The sequence below is a fragment of the Rissa tridactyla genome, chromosome 6 (genome assembly GCF_028500815.1).
Source record: "Rissa tridactyla isolate bRisTri1 chromosome 6, bRisTri1.patW.cur.20221130, whole genome shotgun sequence".
NCBI lineage: Eukaryota > Metazoa > Chordata > Aves > Charadriiformes > Laridae > Rissa > Rissa tridactyla.
Window position 1 is genome coordinate 71,811,772 of NC_071471.1, and position 17,910 is coordinate 71,829,681.

General features: G+C 42.6%; 1 protein-coding gene across 10 annotated transcripts in view; it reads left to right on the plus strand.

Annotated features, from left to right (window-relative positions):
• Nucleotides 1-17,910, plus strand: part of MGMT (O-6-methylguanine-DNA methyltransferase) — a 202,007-nt gene that overhangs the window by 24,633 nt on the left and 159,464 nt on the right. The gene's annotated exons all lie outside the window — the stretch shown is intronic.

The following is a 17,910-nucleotide window of genomic DNA, read 5'->3' on the forward strand; positions in this document are numbered from 1 at the left end:
TTGAATAATTGTTTTAATTACTGCTACTACTTGTGAGAGCTTTGGTTAGTTTTCCATAGCTGTAATGTCTTCTGGAGTTCAGAACAGATGTCGTATGTGCCAGTAGAGATGATGTCTCAGATATAGGACTGATTGAGGAAGTGTCGGGACATTTTACTGTGGAATGTAAGTGTTGTTCAGTCTGCTAAAGTACATCTGTCCCGTTCAGGTCTTTGGTCTGTGCTTTATCCTTACTTTTGAGGAAATCCTGAGTGCCATCTTCAGAAGGAACACTGAATTCTTTCAAAATTGCTAGATGCCAGACTTCTTTGCCAAATTCATCTGCAAAAAGGAAAGTTCCTAATACTACTTATTTAAGGCTGGTCTCTTCACCTGTTTTGGGTGATAAAATTGCAGCCTTTGCCGCAGTCCGTTACAGCAGAGCTTTTTCTGGCAAGACTCAAACAGATTTGGCTTCCTTCTCTCCACGTTGTCCTTTTCTCCCCAGTTTTTCGCTTCTGAAATTCTCCCTTGATTTGTGAGGTTACCCCTTTTCTGTTTTCCTGTTTTATTCTTGTAATTTACATGTGTGTAAAATTAATCAGGAATAAGAAGTATAATGTGTATTCTGGCTGAAATATGTTTTTGCCTCTAATACGAAAACCCTCAAGCCTCTGGATTTGACAGTTTTGCCAACTCCAGTGATACGGAAATAAGTACTTTGGTTTCTTTATATGCTGATTTCAGTGCTGGATTTCTGCTGATGAGGAATAGAAATAAAGCAGTATTTAGGATAAGGCCAAAGCTTGCCTTTGCTGAGCAGTGTCTGCCTGAAGAACAGCTAAGCAGACGAGGACTCTTCCCCCTCGAGAAGAGGCAACGTCAATGGGCAGGTGGAAGAATAGTAGGAAAAAGGTCTGTGCGTTCTCGAAGGTGGCGGATACGAGAAATTGTGTGGTGTTCTTTAGAATGCTAGACATAAAGGGAATTGCATGGAAATCAAAGCTGAAGACAAACAGTCATGAAGTCGTGAGTACTGAAAAATAGAGGCTCAAAGTGTGAATGGCAGATTATTGGAAGAACATGATTACAGGCTCTTAATTAGTAGAGGCGAAGAAGGCGGATGGGGAGGTTGTGTAGCTCTCCTGGAGAGGTAAGAGCAAAGGTCTGTGTTTGACTTCTGTCTTTAATGTTGAGGTTTCAAACGTTTCACTTGGTGGCTTTCCTTCTCTCTTTGAACAAAGGTTCTAGGGGCGGGAAACATCTTCAGAGCAAGTGGTGGTGGGGAGACAGGGTGGTCTTTCAGGCAGACAGACTCTTTTCTGGGAAATTACACGTGTCCCCAGAAGCTCCAAGTACTTTGTTACTCTGCGTGCAGAAATGAAAGGTGCTGGTACACGCAGCTGGTGGGTCGTTCCCCTCCTCGAGGGAGCCTCGCGGCAAGGCATGGTCCATCCTATTTGTACGGGTGGCTGCTGCTCCCCTCGCTGTGGGGGCTGCCGTCTGCTCATGTGTGCTGTGGAAGAAGGATCTCGTGATCGTGTTCTTCAGGCAGACATCAGGCAATCTAGATCCTTTTCTGAATTCTTTAATTTTTATCTGATCTTGATCTTTCACTTTTTTCAGTTGAATTACCGTCCTGGCCTCACAGAAGTGTTGAGGCTTTAGTGGCATCTTGGTAGCACTTAAATCATGCGATCTGATAAATTATGTGCAAAAATCGTTATATTGTAGATGGAATATTACTCAAGAGCGATTCACAAGGTAATGGTAAGCAGAATATCCTTATAATTACTTTTAAGAATTTACATCTGAAAAAATGGTGGAAGGTAGGACTCGTTTTTGTCTTTACGGATTATAAAGTTCTAAAAATTTTAAAGCCATCTGTAAATGTTTGTGCTGAAGTATAACGTTTAATCTCTTCTACTCATCACTAGTGAATAGTTGTTAAGTGTGCCCTCATTATTTTTGACAGAATAAAAGAAAAACAAACCGGTGCCCAGTGTTTCTCCTAACTGGCTAATAAACACTATGGTAAGAACATTGGGTAGAAAAAAAAACAACATAAGAAACATAAAAATTGATTTTAATGGACCCCTGTCAGAGAGAACCATAATGAGCGCAAGTCTAGTAATAAATATTGGTATTCTGCTCCACGGTGCTTGGGACTTTTCATGTAGAATTGCATGTAACAATCAATATAGATTTTAGGGGTTTTTAACAACAAAAATAAGTAAACCTTTGAAATATATAAATACTTAAGACTCGCAATCTGTCAGACAAACCTGCTAGTTGTAGCAAAATCTGATAAGAGTGCCTGGTTAATGGCATAATCGGTTTGTGGAGATCTTGCTCTATTTTACAGCTTGTAAAACGCCGTGCAATTAATCACCTGAGATTACAACCTATTCTGTGATGGCTCTCCTTAAAACTTAAGAAAACAGGCTATAACGTAGCCTGAAAGGAGAAGAAACAACGTAAAATTCAGTTTTCAGTATGCTTGAAAGAAATTGATCTATTAATGAGATTAAACTAATTGTAATAACCTAAGGTTGTTCTGCTCCTTGTGAAGCTGCCAGACTTAAAAAGTCAAGGCATGTCATGATGTAATGGCTTCTGTTTGAGGAGGAGGAAGTTTTATTCAGGCTTTTTAAATATATGTGCGTGTTTATATACATAAAATAATATATATAGTGAAGATTTTCAACTAAACATGACGGTGAAAGTTTTAATTTACTGAGTGCTAGCTAAAATTATTTCTAACCGTTTTGCAGTTTCAGCGCAGTGCTAACAATTGGCTGAGTTAAAACAGTAACCTGAAATCACCTATTTCTATTTTAGTATTTAAATTGTGGATTGACTTGTTCATCATTCGAGTTGGCATTGGCAGTTAGCAAAGTGCTGAAGATAGAGTCAGAATAGATGATCTCAGGATGAGAATAGCTCTGGAATGATCAAATTCTTCGCCTTTGATCCCCGCACGCCATACGATGGAGGCTGCGGTAGCTTTAGCATCCCTACAGCAGCGTGAGGAGGTGCACGCCATGGGCTCCCGGCCCTGCTGGCGAGCTCTACCTTCAGCATCGGGCCCTCTCGGAAATGGGCTGGAGTGCATTGCTTCAGGGTTCAAAAGTGGGGCAAAAAGTATACCAAAGATGAAGCTTGATTTTTATGGATTTGTCTGTCTTTAAGAACTTCAGATTCACAGTTCACATTTTCAAAAAAAGGAACTGAAAGTATATCTATCCTGTATATATTTTTGTATATATATATTTAGTACTATGTCAGCTGTTGTAGTTTTTCTTTCAGTGTATGCAAGTACAAGGATTACTTTTGATCAAGAAGATTCTCTTTCCTCCAATATTCCTGCCTGAAATATTGCAAGTGTTCAACTCCTCTTGCTCATGTCCAAAAGAAACTCACTTTCTTACTGTTACTGTACTTGTAAGTGTCTTTAGCAGCTTTGAAGTTTCAGAATTAGTTTTCTTCATTATTCTGCTGTCCCCTGCAGTGTTCCCACCCTGGGGCGACTCTGTTTTGAGAAGCCTTGTCTTACTCCTGAGCTGGAGGGGTAAATTATCTGCTTGGCGAACAGGGAGTTGCATTTGTGACTTCTGTTAACAGTAACAGAAACCATGCTTGTATTTTCCGGTGCTAAATATTTACAGCAGAAAATACTTTGGAAAGATGGGATGTTGACTTGGCGATTTTTCCCTGTGTTGCAAAAATCCAAATTCTTTCAGGAATTTCCACGCTCCCTCAGGAGAATCGCCCCAGGGTCCCCAGCTCCCTGCCTGGTCAGCACACAGCAAGGGTTCTCTAGCCTACACAGGTGCTAATGCAGGGAAATACAGTGGCGACCAGAGGATTTTGGTTTAAAAAAAAAAAAGGCAGTAGTATAAAATGCCTTGAGGTGAACTGAAACAGCTACCCGTGTGTGGTTGGACAATCCTGTCCTGCTGAGCACGGGGTGATGAACAGTGCGACACAAACTGTGTGCTTATGAGCGTGCATGTGAAATGAAAGTTAAATTTGCCATCTGATTAGTGGGCACAGATCCCAGGTTATGCTAACAGTGACATCCCCTGTGTCACCGTTAAGGATGTCACCATGAGAACTTGTTGAGTTTTTCCACTTAGCTGAGCTGGCTGTGCTCTGTCACTGCCGTCCTTGGACGGGCCCAGCGTGGGGGCAAGATGTGGATGGTCTGGGGACAGCCCCCCCCTCGCCACTGGGCCCCTGCTTGGAGAAGCCAGGGGCTGCTTGAGCTTGACAGAGGAACCTGAGCTCCTGTCTTCTGCAGGAGACAACCTGTGAAGGTCATCTGCTCCTCCTCCATAGGCTCAGGGAAGTGAATGGTTGTTGGTGTGGATGCAAACGTCAATTTGAGAGACGGCAGGGAAGTCGTTGGTGTTTCACACGTGCTTGTGAGAAGTGAGGTGGGGCAGGCTGACTTGCTTTACCATTGCTTGAACGGTCAAAATGTGCCTTTTCCTGGTGTTGTAGGAATACCCCAGACTTCCCTTCATGCTATTTTCAGAAGAGGGATTCCTCTGGAAGCAGAGTGATCCCATCTGCCCTCTGTATTTCTTGCAAGCTATTTGCAGTTTTCTTTATAGCGTTTCATTTCCCTGCATCTTACTGAGAGAGATCAGAGAAGGAGGAACAAGGAGCCGGTTTGGCCACTTTTGTATTATTCATCTACCTAAACCTTTACGGGTGAATGTGCAGTTCAGGAAGGTCGCCAGGGTTTCAGTCGATCTCTCTCTGCCAGTTTAACATTATCAGAAACTCTCCAGAATCTCAGTTTAAACAGGTTTCCAGCTATTACAGATTCAAAGAAAGTCTCAAGTGTGTGAAAATGCAGCGGATGCGGCGGCGTACAGGAGTCTGATAAGAGCCTAGAACAATAACTTGGAGAGGTGCGAACCACTCCGTTCATCTCTGAGGTATTTAATCATAGCCAGTGATGATGGTTTAAATGTCAACTTTGCTAACTGTTTCATTCCTCATACTGTAAAATTTACTGTGAGTGATATCTCACTTTGATGCCACAAGTGGGAGGCATTTGGGAGAGTGCCACTCCTCCTGTTTTTCCAATAAGCATCAGCCAAGGCTAAGAAACTTAGTGGAGCTCAGGGGTGTACTAAAAACCACCCGAAGGAGGGTAGGTATGCAACTACTCTGCGTAGCTGCTTTGAATAGATTTCTGGTTTACCGTGAACGTCTGATGTGACTTATGTGAATAGAGGGTTATTGGCAACATAGCTTGGAAAGAGGTGTCACTCTTTCCCCGTTCAGTTCTTCCTTCAAATTATTTTGCAACAGCAGAGATTGTATAATTAAAATGGTACAGGATAAAACCTGAACAAGACAAAGTACGCATTTGCAATAAAGAAGTTAATGGTTTTGGGATGATCTCTAAATGCAGAGTGGGGATGGGAAAAGGTGTTCCTAGAGACCTGTTTGAAACTTAAGCTACTGGTAGCATAGACTCTATAGACTCGTGGTCATTTCTTGAGGGAAGATGGGGTGTACTCAGTGGAACTAGATGGGCTAGACGAGGTGACAGTGAGGTGGATCGAGAGCTGGCTGAGTGACAGAACCCAGAGGGTTGTGATCAGCGGCACAGAGTCCAGTTGGAGGCCTGTAACGAGTGGTGTCCCTCAGGGGTCAATACTTGGACCAATTTTGTTCAATATATTCATTAATGACCTAGATGAGGGGACAGAGTGTATCCTCAGCAAGTTTGCTGATGATACCAAGCTGGGAGGGGTGGCCGACACTCCGGAGGGCCGTGCTGCCATCCAGCGTGACCTGGACAGGCTGGAGAGCTGGGCAGAGAAGAACCTAATGAGGTTCAACAAAAGCAAGTGTAGGGTCCTGCACCTGGGAAGGAAGAATGCCAAACACCAGTATAGGTTAGGGGCGGACATGCTGGGAAGCAGCTCTGAGGAGAAGGACCTGGGGGTCCTGGTAGACAGCAAATTATCCATGAGCCAGCAGTGTGCCCTTGTCGCCAAGAAGGCCAATGGCATCCTGGGCTGCATAGGGAAGACTGTGGCCAGTAGGTCGAGGGAGGTCATTCTCCCCCTCTACTCTGCACTGGTGAGGCCACAACTGGAGTACTGTGTCCAGTTCTGGGCTCCCCAGTTCAAGAGGGACAGGGAACTACTGGAGCGAGTCCAGCGAAGGGCAACCAAGATGATTATGGGACTGGAGCACCTCCCTTATGAGGAAAGGCTGAAAGAGCTGGGACTCTTTAGCCTGGAGAAGAGAAGGTTGAGGGGGGACCTGATTAATGTTTACAAGTACCTAAAGGGTGGGTTTAAGGAGGACGGAGCCAGGCTCTTTTCAATGGTTCCCAGCGACAGGACAAGGGGCAATGGGCACAAGCTAGAACATAGGAAGTTCCGTTCAAATACACGGAAAAACTTCTTTACAGTGAGGGTGACAGAGCACTGGAACAGGCTGCCCAGGCAGGTGGTGGAGTCCCCTTCTCTGGAGATTTTCAAGACCCGCCTGGATGCAGCCCTGAGGGATGTGCTTTAGGCAATCCTGCTCTAGCAGGGGAGTTGGACTAGATGATCTCTAGAGGTCCCTTCCAACTCTGAAGATTCCGTGATTCCGTGATTCCGTGAACCAAACCGCTGGGTTCTGTTCTTCTGCAGAGCCTGAAGTTTCCACTATTGAAGATGGGCAACCATTATGCTTGTACAAGTAAAGCTATATTACTGATCATTTCAAAGACTAAGACCACTGTCCGTATGGAGTCATCCTATGGTCCACACAGTTTATAGACCTTATGGGAAGTAAAATTAAACCTTCAGCATCTTTCCACTTTTTTTGGAAAGTTGTTTATTTTTGGTTGGTTTTCTTAACCAGTACTCTAGCAGTGTTTGTCCTCTGTAAGGTCGTCGTCCTGCTCCCGTAGGGGAAGGTGTTAAAACACCGACAGTGGACAAGTCCAGATGCATCACTTTCCTGCCAGCGAAAGCAGAGCGCTTGCTCTTGTAAACACCATAATCATCCAAACTGACGGCACTTATCAATGATCAAAGTATGTTTTGCATGGCACTTTCCTGTTTTATAGTTTAATGTATTTAATTACTGTTTACAGTGACTGGAAAATGGTTCATTAGATGGATCTTTTGTAGGCGTTAATATAAACAGATGAGATTTGAGATACAGTCTGCATTTTATACGAGTCTGAGTACGTGAAGCCCTTTGGTAGCAGGTAGGTGAAGGGCTTGGGCTGCTCCACTGCTCTCTGCTTCTGCAGTACCTTCTCAAAAGCTTCAAAGTACTGCTTGGTCTGGCTTGGAGCGCCTCGTCCTTCTGGGGGCATGCTTGTTCAACACGTAGGGTAAAATCCAGGCAGGATTTTAGACGTTTAGTTCCTGTGAGTGGGGGGAAGCCTGTGTGTGAGGGGCAGGGCAGCGGGACACAGGGGCTGTGTGGGGGTCTGGTCTCTAGGCTGCCTCTCTTGTGTTTTGTGTTTTAAGCCTTCATGATCCTGACAAGCCTGATTGCTGTGTTGATGAGTAAAGTGAAAGCATGTTTTGGGTGCCTGTGCAGAACAGTCGCCCAAAGGAGAAGGTCACAGTCTCACATATCTTTCTCTAAGCCTGTTATTTCTAAACATCTGTTAGCTGGTGGCACTAAGCTTTCACAAATCTCATTGGGGTTTTTTTCCACCTGTCTTAAAACATGCAGATACCTTAATAGGAAGATGTTGCCTGTTACGTCAAATTATTTCAAAGTTCCAGGAAAGCAGTATATTTCTTAAAAAAGGGAAAGAAAAAAAGAAATATTACCTTCTCTGGTAGTAGTGTCTACAAATATCCAGGCATCAATCTTTATTTCAGCAGATTCAATGGATGTGGCAGGAAGAGTTATTATATAGCATAGTCCTCCTTTTATTAAAAATAAACTGGGCTAGGTTTTTTCATAGTTTCTTGTGGAGATGCTACAGATTGTTTATGCTGCATCAAGATAAGAAAACTTTTTATTGGAAATAGTGTTTCAAAAAACTTAAACAAAATAAACTCTAAGAACGTGTAGCAAGTTTAGACTTTGTCAAAGCCTTACAGCTCAAATACGTGGTTTCATATGTTTTTAGTAATGGTTTGCAGGATAAGTTTTACTGTCAGGTGTGGATGGTGAACTTTATTTTGCATGATTGGCAAAACCCACATTCCTCTTTCACTTAAACTGAAGCGAATCTCGCGCGCCTGTAATCAATACTAGACGTTAGCTGTGTTATTTTTCCTGACAGCTCTGCTGCATTTCTCTTCATTTGTCAAAGGCAGCATTACAGGATTCAAATAGGAGTGGGTTTTTTGCAAGTCTTCACAATTGTGTTTTTGTCTATAAATCTAGCTGGAGAAGCCTTTGAGGGCTTTATGTAAAAAAAAAAAAAAAATCTAGATTTTTATTGGGCAATTATTCATGGTAATAATCTGATGTTTAATAAATTAATAACCTTTAATGTTAACATAGACGATGCCATGTCAAAAAGCCTATTTCAGTGTGTAGAACAAGCAGCTTTGCTTGAGTGGTGCGTGTTCATCACCATCGATGGTTGGCCGAGCTTCCTAAAGCAAGAAATGTTATAACCCGATGATCACATTTTACAGTGAGGATATTTTAAAATGGCAAAAATAACAACAGACTGTATTAGATAATATAGCTTGTGCAGACACCCACTTGAAACTACCACAAATATGATGGGTTTATTTCTAGTGCAGACGATGTAAAGCTGTAATAGTGATGAAAAATAATTTCACCAAAGAGAAGTGTGAGAATTTCTCGATGCAGCATCAGCTCTTCAAGAAATTTCTCGGGAAAGAAATCTTTTCCTGACGCCCTGCCTTGTACTGTGCCACAGATACTATGCCTGGTGTCTCTTTACTTATTCTTCTGTAGTTCAGTCCACGAGTGGAACCTTTCCACTTCTGCCAGAGGTAGATTAATGCAGAGGGGTGTTTTTCTGTTGCAGATCCTTGTTATAAAGATGGAAAAATGGGCAGCATGGTGATGTGGATTGTGTTTCTATTATGTATCAGAACTGGTGGGTATTCATAAATATGGTGACTCTGCATCTTGGTTTTCTTCTCAGGTTTCTCTAGTCCTTCAAAAAATCTCTATACATTGACAGATGACGCTGAGAATAACGAAAGGCCACAGAGCTGTTTTGAGATTAGCCAGCGGGGTGTGCGTACGGTCACCCGTCTGGGTAACAGCAACCCTTCTTGCAGCTCTGCTTAAATGAGAAAATTGACTTACAAAAAGTGTTTTGCTGAGGAGTGTCTGTGATATCTACCCGAAGAGCCTTGACTACGCAAACCTTGTTGTCAGATCACCGTACAGTGTTTGGGAAGGGCCAGGTCTGTTGGGGTTTCTCTGGTGTTGGGTGGCTTTGCCCAGCTCCAGCTGCAACACATGGTCATTTTTTTTGCTGCTTTGCTTCATGAATTTTCAGTGAAACTCACAAAGATCACATTCTACCAATGCTTGTGCTAATTAAAGCTGTTCTTAAAATACCTACCTTAATTCCTTCTATAAAAAGAATTTAAGACTTAGTAGGACAAAGCACAGTAAATCATCCTGGCGTGCTGTGAGGCAATACGTGTCCTTAACCACGTGCCGCTTCTGCAGCGGCTCACCTTTGCAATTATATTGATTTTCGGTTAAATGGAAAATGATCTTCAGAACACCATGCCGGAAAAGAAAGAGTTAAATTCTAAAACCTTATCCTGTAACTGTAAATGCCATTTTTCTTTCTTCACAAATGTAACCTTTTAACATTTATTTTTAGCTTTTACATTAATATATGTAAAAATATTAAAAGCTCTTGTATATTACATTAAAAACTTATGTCAGCTGCCCTGCTTTTTCCTATTTATTAAAACTTTTCAAGCAGTGAAAACATTTTACTTGTTAATGAGGGGAAGAAGGAAAATTAATGACATAGAGCTTGGATCTTCCAAGATGTCTCCTTTTAACCATGCAAAACCAGCTCTTTTTCCCACACTATGTAGTTTAATTTCTGTGTTAGGGTTCAGTAAGCAAATGCAAATAGATTTAATGATTTGCATCAGTAGATCACTTCTCAGTTTAATATCCTCTGATATTTTGGTCAAGGACTTTTTCTTTGGAAGGCTAGTGCTGTTTTGTAGAGTAAAAATATTAATAATGGTGGCATTGTTATGTTCAAGTAAAGCAAGGGAAATGTATAACTTATTCAAAAGCAGCATCTCATATTATGTTCTCACTTGGATCATGCGGTGGAAAAGTTATCCAGAAAAAGACACTTCAGAAATAATTGTGAATTGCTGATCATATTAAACATTTAGTACTGGTTTCCATATCCCATCTCATCGTATTCTCGCTTTGCAGCAGAACTTTACAATTCTGATAAGTTGTGCTCCTGGCAGTGGTGTGACGGACCTCACCTGGGGATGGGGCAGCTGGTGCTTTGTGGCTTTGGCAAAGAGCTGGTGCTCTGTCAGCCAGGGCGGCTGGCGGTTGTGATGGGGCACTGCTCTATATCCCAGACCTCGGACTTCTGAAAGCCTCCAGCTTCTGGGTTTTCCTTTTGCTGTCAGCATCTCTAGGTACAGAGCTGTTCCTAGAAGCGTGACTTAAACTCTCTGCGTATATTCTGATGGTTAAATCTAAGTGTCTGATTTATGTAGACTCAAATCCAAGTCCCACTGAAATCTGGGAACTTTGGCTTCAGTAGTTCTCCCACACAGTTCTTATAAACATTTCTGAAAGTTTTTAAAGTCTTAAGTGTGTGATAAGCAGTTGTCAAAACTTACAGGCAGCAACTGAGCTCCTCCATGCCACCAGCATTATGTGCCAGAGACCAGTAAGAGTTGGCACAGTGGGAGTGGGAGTTTGCCATGAACCATGGAAGCCACCGTTAAACAAGTGGAGTCTCCAAATCACGGACCCTTGTTTTCATGGAGGACTTCAGCCTCATGAACAGGCAGCATGGTGGGATTCAAGCTCTCAAGATGTGTTCTGGAGGATATCAAGGACGCTTTGTTGATGCATGGCCAAGGATGGTGCACAGCAGGATCTGTTGTGCTCACTAATGAGGAAGAGCGGTTTGGGGATGTGGGGTTGGTGGCAGCCTTGGATGGACTGTGAGACACTGCTCACTGAGTGAGGAAGGAGAGAAGCAGTGTGCAGACTGGGTTTTAGGAGAGCAAATTTTGGGAAGCTGGTAGGTGGCCTCCCATGGGAGGCAGCTGGGAAGTGCAGATGGTCAGGAGAACTGTCAGACCCTCCAGGGCAGCATCCTTGTGCTCAGGAATGGTCCGTCCCTGCACTTGGAGACAAAAGCTTGGCAGGAGACCACTTGGTGAGGCGGGCAGCGCATGGAGGAGCTCCACTGCTGAAAGGCAGTGGTTAAGGGTGGGAAGGGACAGGATACAAAGGCAGATTTTGGAAACACATTGCCTAAGCTTGTAGGGATGATGTCAAGAAAGTGAAACCTCAGCTGGAGTTAGAAAGCGACAGGCAGTACTTGCTGGTGAGAAAAGCTTTGTTTCCAGACTTCTGAGTAAATGTACTGTACCACAGCCAGCCAATGTGAAATCCTGGTGATCAGCTAATCAAATTAGTTCCTGAACAGCTGTCAGTTTCTGCTGTTAGTTTTGACATTTGAGAAGCTTGCTGTTGTAGTCTGCAAATGTAAATTGTTGTTCATACTAATAGATTTTTTAAATTGTATTTTATTTTCCTAAGGAACTCCATAATAACGTAGGCTTACACACGATGTAGGGAGTGTCTAGTGTGAAGCAGGACTATTGCAGAGGACTGTCTTCTGCTTGTGCTAGGTCAGAGCCAAGAAGTAATGAGGTGAAGTTAAAATAACCTTGTACTTTAGATTATCAGTCAATTGTTTTCTTCTTGTTTGTTTTTTTTCCTCTACTTCTCTATTGATGGATGTACCCTTGGTTTTGTCATTCCACAGTTAGGTGGAATTTCACACACGCACACAGATAGTGAATCTTGAAGGATGGTGGGCAGACACTGTCTTGCTTGGTGTCAGCTTGGCTCCTGTGACAAGAAATGGCATCTAGTGCTTACTAACAGAGCTTTACCTGGAAAAATGGTGACCGCTGATGGAAGGCCTCTCCAGAGCTGGAAAGAAAACATTCAAAAGAGTAGGTTTTGTCCCATTCATTGAACCTACGTTACTGGACAGCTAGCCATTTCTTGTCACATATGCAGAAGCCAGTTGGTAGACTGCCTACCTTACAAAAACTTAAGATTCCACAGCTTGTTCTTACCATGGAGTCTGGGCAGTTGTCTTGGTTTTCAACTTCATTTCAGTCCCGTGCACTGCAAAGGTCCAGGGTAGGGGCTGTGGTCCAGCCTGTTGCACAAGGACAGAGTTGCTTTGTCCTGGTGTGACGCTGAAATGCTTCTCAAGTCCTTATTTAACAGATAATGGCAAGCTGTTTATTTTCATCTTGCCTCAACCAGCCTGTGGCACTGCAGTCACTCATGTTGAAAGGCCTTGAAAGTCCACTTTAATAAGGTAGATGCTTCTATAGTCCTTCATGCTTCAACAGGAAATGTCTTAATTTTCCTAAAAGTGAAATAAGGGTTATAGCACAGCTTGCTGTTAAGGAGAACAAGTCTTCCTGAAAGAGTGGCTCTTGGGTTCCTGAGTGGATCAGTCCATGCTAAGCATAAACACCACGCTGCTCACCAGTAATACGTGTGCCCATCAGATAGTAGCTGCATTTATTTATGTACAAAGCATTATGGAAGTACACCAAATTTTTGATGGCTGTTGCATTAGACCTAGAGCTCCTGCGGTACATGGTGCCACAGTAAATTAGTATATAAATTACAACCGTGCTGATCAAAATCCAACTTTTAGAAAACCTCTTGTGATCAATAACTGCACTTTGGCAGCCGGGCGCGTAGATGTGTGGTTATAAAAGAGAAGGAGGATGGAGAATATTTCCTGCCTTATTTTTTAAACTCTTCAGGTTCAGTGATCTGACTTGGGAGGAGTTTTTGAAAGTTTAAATGCTGTGTGAAACTTAGTCATAAATATAAATCAGCTTATATTAAGGTAATTTGAAATGTAATACCTCAATAATTTGGAAGTAGTCATTCTTCACAGCTCATGAATGTTCTTCACCTCTGAAAATAGTTTGTTCTAATTTTAAATGCTGACATGAACGCTTGAAGAATATAGAAAATGTCTTCTGTTTATACCTCTGAAATTCGAAAGTCCAGACTGACCTGATCTCTGGGTCGCAGCCTTTCCGTCTCCCCGACCCGGAGCACCTTAGTCTTAACCCTCTCCACCTCTCTTTTAATTCTTTGAAATGGTCTGATTTCTTCTGCTGATGGCAGGGACAACTAACCAAGGTGGATGTGGTCTTCTGGGGGGGCTTTGCTCGTTTTTCAAGGCATTTTCCACTTGAACGTTTTGGGTGGTTTTTTTCTGCTTTTGCTGCTCTGGTTCTGTCCTTAAACCAGGTCGCCGTTTCACTCAGCACCAGCGTTGGTCGCAATTTCTCTTGGTCATGGTTGGGATCACCTATCAACTCCTGTAGGTCAGAAGTTTTCTGTGTGCTGGGTAATATTGCTTGTGACTCTGAGGTTGTCCAGATGCTCTTCATTTATGCAGATATCCTCTGGGTTTTAAGATTTATGTTTCAGCGTGAAACAGAGGATATCCTCAGGGTTGTGATAGCGTGTCTCGCTTCCTGTCTGTTCTGGGAAATACGTTTTTAAATTCTTTTTCATAGAACTTCTAGCAATAACAAAAGCAGGCAACAAAAGAAGACAGGAACAGAAAAACAGTCATGATATATATGATTTTCAGTGCATGCAGGTAATTTGAAAATGAACAAAGAATCTTTTATCCGAAGTAATGATAAATCACAGTTAAAATGGCCAAAAAACAACCCCCAGGTATAACGAAGCTAACGGAAAACAAGAAGTACCTCAGATATACATTCGTGATAACACTTTCTACTTGCTGATAGTGCTGTGTTCACATCTCGGATGAGTCCCTCTGAAGTGGATCTAGAATCTTGAATTGTCTTACAGGCTACAAAATTGCATGTACAGTAAAATTTCTGTCTTTGAAAGCAGTGTTGCCTAAACAGACACTTTTAGTGATGCTTTTTTTTTGATTTCTTGTAACTTGTATGTGAGTGGCAGCGAAGGGCTACTTCAGGTTGGGTTTAGCATTTGGATCACTGAAGGTATTTCTGAATTATGTCAGTTTGCTTATGGATATTCATTCCAAAAGCTTGCCGCATCTTAATTCTTAGTTTTATTGAAATCTTTAAAAGGACTATTAGAATGAGCACATATTTACTAACTTATTGAATAGTAGCATTTCAAATAACAAAATAAATACAACCAATTGTGACACTTTGTGTGTTAAGTTTTTGCTTTGTCTCAGTTCACATTGTAACTTTGTCTTCACTCAATACTTTTCTTTCAGGTCTATCACTTTGTTATCAAAAATCTCTAATAATTGGGATAATTTATGACCAAGTTAACTCTAACTCACACAACTTAACTACAGGCTCCGTCGGGGTAGCACTTGCGGAATGGAAAGGTCTGCTTTGTTTTGGACTGCAGAAGAGACATCTGTGTACGTTAATTGGGGAATATCTTCTTTTATTCATGCGGCACTTCTAAATTGGGAGTCCTGTTAGGTACTGACTTTCTATCTTCAGTAAACTTTTCAACTGGTAAGGAATTGAATTTTTAAAATAATCATATTTTTCTAAATATTGTTCCATTGTTTAAAAGAAACTGTAATGTCATTGCTTCTAGTTAACTCATCCCGCACACGACTGTCTGGTTTATTTAATACACGTCGATGAAAGGTGCATTCCCTACACCCTTATGGAACAATGCGGGGGGCAACATCACTCCAGGCGTGGGTGGGCAGCGCTATGCGATGCGGTGACTTTTACATCCACCAGAAGTGCCAGAAGTAGGTTTCAGCCTACAGGGGGGATCACCAGTTGAACAGAACTAAGAAGCTGTTTCAGTGGACCTCTTCAGTGGTGATGTTTGGTTTTGTATGAAGGAGGAGCTGTGTTGGTTAGTTGGGATTGCAAAATATCTTGTTTCTGCCCCAAGGAAATGCGTTGCCGTGGATCCCTCCGGCAGCCCTCAGCTGTGCTCTGCTGGGTGACCTCCCTGCTTGCACGGGGACAGCTGGAGCGTGGAACTAAGCTGAACTGAGCAGCAGTCTTTTGAAGGCTCTTGCAGAGTCCTTTTAAAATTGAAAGGTTATCCCTTGTTGATAAACATTATACATTTTTATTTGTTCATCTAAGTAGATGCTGGAAAGAAGACAATTGTCTTTCCTTGGCAATGCTGACTGAAACCCCCTTTCTTCTCACCCCACCATTGGGAAGCTGGGACAGCAGCGGGCCTGGAGCTTAGCACCAGCGTTGGAGATGTGCATCGAGGGCTCTGTGCCATGTTCTGCCTGTGCTCGTTGGGTTGGTTGGCACAGCGACAGTTTTATGCAGTGCTTCAGGGTTTTCCTACTGCTGTTCAGCTGTTGTGATGGCCACTGCCTGGGGTTCACTTGCTTGTTGGTGGCTGTTTTTTGTCTTGTACATGGTCTCCTTCGTTCCTGGGTCTGGGATAAATGTGGAACTGCACTTCTTGTTGCATTTCCATTGTAAATTGCTCCATAAAAATTCTGTGTCTTTGTAGTTATTGTCTCATCTTTCATGTTTGAGGGAATCTGTGCTGTGCTTATGCATTCCCGGTGTTTTCCCTTCAGTGAAGGCCTGACAAAGTCCTGAGCAATCTATTTGTTAAAGCACCCTTTCTACCTCCTCTACCTTAACCATTTCTTTCTGGTACAGAGAGGTAACATCAGAGGTACAGTGTGGAGTTCCAGGGTTTTATGTGGGACTGGTGGTTATATTTGGAGGAAAGATACCCAACTGTATCTAACAGTAAGTTCTCATGGTGCGTGAACTCCTGGTGTTGCACATTAGGGTGGCTCAGACCCTGATTCCATCTCCTCAGAACTGGAGAAAGAAGATTTTCGTCTCTCTTTTGTAGTTCTGCGCAACTCGGATTTCCTACCGCTTTTTCTCTTGTTCTCAAATGCATGTACAACAAAATACGATTCTTGGCTTCTGACTTCTTTAGCAGGAATTAGCTGGAAGAATTCACAGTTCGCAATTGTCGTAGGCTAGCAGGTGAAAGAAACATCTGCGGTTACTTGTACGGCCATGCTGTCTCATCAAATTTAGATGTTTTTCTACAGGATTACATGCAACTTGTGTGCATGTTTTCAGTTCAACAAGTGAATGTTGAATTACAAACAAAACTTAAGAAAATGTTTCATATGAAAATGCTACAATTTAACCATTTGATGCTACTTTTTCATAATCAATGGCAGAGTCATAGCTTTGGGCTTTCTGCCTCTATCTTGTGGCAAAATATAAGCAAGAATACGCAAACTTGTACTTTCAAAATTTATGGAAAGACCTAATATTGCAGTATGTTTTTCAGAAATAATTATTTTCTCTTGTAACTTATGAATATTCAGCTGTGAGGAAGCTGTAAAATCTGTCCTGGTGTTCTGCAGGGCAAACCACCCATCCTTCCCCCAGTGTTGACAGCGTTTCTAAGAACTGAGAGGGTGAGGAAATACTTTTTTCTTGCGTTGCAGGAGTAAAATTGATTCCAGAAAAAAAGTATTTTGATTTTGGGGTGTGTGTGCACTTTTTATTTCTCAAGCTATACTTACTAGTACAATGCATGGCTGGAGGAAGGATCGGGAAAGCTGCTCGGGGGGGAATGCGGTCAGTTTATCAGGTTGCATTACAGGAACTTCTGGACTTCTCCACGCGTCTCAGGTTGTGGAGCAGTTGCCTTACAGCCCGGCTGACCTTAGGAAAAATACTGAGCTCTAAGGGGAAGTTGAAATCCATTCCAGTGTCCTCTAGCTTTGTTCTGAAAAAGCTCATTTAGGGTGAAATCCTCCCAGCCTCTTTGATTCGCAAGGGTTGAAACAGTGCAAATGCCATTCTGTTTGCGAGGTACAATATTTAGCCATAATGCAGATGCCTTCTCTCCTAATGGATGTGAATGGACTCCACATGAATGTGAATGAACGCGTAGAGAAAAATTAAGCTGCAGTTTGCTTGTATTATTGCACATTTTACAACAGAATTGCTGCCAGTTGTGTGATGTCTTAAGTGTTTGACATCAGATACAGCGCTGCCAGAGCATGGATTTTGATCTTCATGTACCAATAAAAAGTTTCACATCTTTATCATCTTAAAATATCTTCAAGGATAGAAAGCTCTCTGTAGCCTGATCGCTTATAGGGTTAGGAATGTTAATGTATAAAACTGAGGAAAAAGAGTTGATGCCAGTGTTTTTAAAAGACATAAATATAGCCAGTTATGTTAATGAATATCCTTCCTGAAGATTTAATGTCTTACTCTTTTATGATGTTCTTCTCCTAAACACATCCCAGCATATTTCATTTGAGCTGCTTTTGGTCAGGCATCTTCTCAATTCCTTCGTGCAGTTACCTCTCATTCATTGCATTTGGACTGCGGCGCATGGAGGTGGGAGCAGGGGTTGTGGCTGTGGCCACTGTAGGAGCAGACGGAGTTTGGCTGTGCCGAGGAGCAGAGCGTGGTACCGAAATGGCACGTGGGCCCTGAGAAACGAAGCAGAGTTACCGCATCTTCTTGGACAGAACAATCCTGGTCCAGCCACCATTGCTTTGGTACCCAATATGGGACCTGTTCTTTTCTGCATGGGCTTTCCAGCTCGATGGGAGCAGGGTGACCATCCCTGTCTGGCTCTGTCCTGGGCCTTGGAGGTGTCTCCATAGCAATAACTGGAGATGGCTGTGGTCAGCCTTCGTCAGTCAGCTTT